The sequence below is a fragment of the Emiliania huxleyi genome (genome assembly GCF_000372725.1).
Source record: "Emiliania huxleyi CCMP1516 chromosome Unknown EMIHUscaffold_19, whole genome shotgun sequence".
NCBI classification, from domain to species: Eukaryota; Haptophyta; order Isochrysidales; family Noelaerhabdaceae; genus Emiliania; species Emiliania huxleyi.
The window spans coordinates 587,022-587,343 of record NW_005200690.1 but is presented as its reverse complement, the minus strand read 5'-3'; positions in this window follow the sequence as shown (position 1 = coordinate 587,343).

The window sequence follows — 322 nt, the reverse complement described above, 5'->3', positions numbered from 1 at the left end:
AAGGCTGGCGGACGGCAGTCGGTGAGATGCAGCCGAGACGCAGACGAGATACGTCCGAGATCGAGCCGAGCGATGTCTGTGGCAGTGGGCGCGCGAGAGACAGCCGAGGTTGAGCCGAGAGGTGCCCGAGAGGTGCCCGAGAGGTGCCCGAGAGGTGCCCGAGACTCGGTATGTAGCTCGCCGCGCGAGTCTCGGTCTCGGCTGCACCCTCGGCTGCCCCCTCGGCTGCCCCAGGTGGCGGACGCCTCGAAGAGCATCAAGTCGGCAGGCTCGTCCATTCGGAGGCCAGAGCTGCGCCCGCCACGCCTCTCACCCCCCCCCC